This window comes from Oryzias melastigma, linkage group LG6, assembly GCF_002922805.2.
Source record: "Oryzias melastigma strain HK-1 linkage group LG6, ASM292280v2, whole genome shotgun sequence".
Classification (NCBI taxonomy): Eukaryota; Metazoa; Chordata; class Actinopteri; order Beloniformes; family Adrianichthyidae; genus Oryzias; species Oryzias melastigma.
In genome coordinates, this window is record NC_050517.1 from 7,079,118 (window position 1) to 7,080,707 (window position 1,590).

General features: G+C 45.5%; 1 protein-coding gene across 4 annotated transcripts in view; it reads left to right on the forward strand.

The window, feature by feature from the left end:
* The first annotated feature begins 1,243 nt into the window (after window positions 1-1,243).
* Window positions 1,244-1,590, forward strand: part of ppfibp2b (PPFIA binding protein 2b) — a 99,035-nt gene continuing 98,688 nt past the window's right edge. The window contains exons 1-2 of one of the 4 annotated variants that reach the window (XM_036212222.1): window positions 1,273-1,306; window positions 1,414-1,458. The gene's annotated coding sequence lies outside the window, so the exon portion shown is untranslated. Of the gene's footprint in view, window positions 1,459-1,590 lie in introns of all 4 variants that reach the window. The other 3 variants (XM_036212224.1, XM_036212225.1, XM_036212226.1) reach the window with 3 other exon arrangements.

Sequence of the window (1,590 nt, forward strand, 5' to 3'; positions counted from 1 at the left end):
GAAAGACCTGGTCGTATTTTCAAACAGAAAAAAGATCCAGCTGTTCACTTGTTAGGATGGTTATTTATTTTAAATACCGCTGAACGCACTCTCACGTGAATCTGATCAGACTGTAACGTGGCCGCGCATGTGAAGTAATGCTGCTGCGGCTCGCGCGAGGGGGCCGCGCGCAGTTTGGGCACGGCGTCACCCAAATGCTCCTTTTATCTCGACAAAAAGGAATAAATGTAAATCCCAAAGGACCGCTGACAGAATCAAATGTTGGAATGGTTCTCCCTCAAAGGCTTCAGCAATGACTTGTACAATTCTCTCGAGCCGACAACGCTGAAGTTGGCTTCCGATTCACAGCGAGAGCGTTCCACTGTATTTTTCGAACTCAGACCACCTAAAAACAGGTCCTGTTCAAAAAAATCGGAAGCCAACTTCAGCGTCGTTGGCTCGGGCCACTTTATTAAAGTAGAAGCTGTTTACATCTGCGGTCTCGTGGTCGAGGCGTGGAAAGAGGCAGACGGTTGCAATAAACTCACTCCTGATTTCCTGTAGATTCCATGACTCAGCTATGACTCAGACCAATCGCTGAAGATTGTTTGCAAATGGCGGTATCCATTTCAGGAATTGATGGTGAAAGCGGCGGCCTACTTTCGCGAGGAGAGGAAGTAATGCATTTCCAATGGGGGACCTCATTGCTCGCTCAGTCCATTATTTTTACAGTCTATGATTGTAAATGGAGGTGTGTCACGCTAATTACTTTCCCTGTGCAACAAGTGACACTGGAACTAAACTACGAAAATAAAATAATAATAATATATTATATAGTATGAAATAAAATAAACCATATAAACTTTTAAACTGTAACTTTTTAACATTATTATAAATAATAAAAAGGCAAGAATTTTATTCCAGAATAAATCAATTTAAACCTTAGATAACTTTCAATATTTTACTCTCCATAAAAATACATTTAGTCAAAATTATATGGTAGAAATGAGTGCAAGATAATATTGGGCCTTAATAACAATAAAATAAAATGATCTGGAGGGCCGGATCCGGCCCCCGGGCCTTGACTTTGACACATGTGGTTTAGAGTCACGATCAACCTTATAACAGGAGAGAAACAGGAGAGAATCCGCACATGAACGGAGCGAACATGCAAACTAGAAAACAGAAAGGACCGAGCTGGGATTTGAACCAGCAACTTCTCCCTCTGATCGTTATGTGACTTCAAATTGCGGTATTTACGAGCAGCTCCTGAAGGCGTCGCGCTCATCACATGGCAGGCGCGCTCCAGCGCCGCGAACGCGCTTTGGTAAGAAGTGTACCCACGAGTCTGACCACTTAGCGTGCGGGTGCTGCGTCTGCGTGCGTGCTCGTGTTTTTGAGTTAACTTTACTGCAGCATTCCTGTCCCGGACAGAGCGGAGGATCCTCCCGGACGGAGAGCAGAGGAGCTGCGCGCGCGGTGAGTAAGACCAGACAGTTTCAGGTCCGGAGGGTCATCCAGCGGCAACAGCGGGGATGCAGCGAACATGACAGCCATGGAGACACGATCAAAGTTTGGAGGGCTGGTTCCTGTGAGCTCAAGTGGATCATT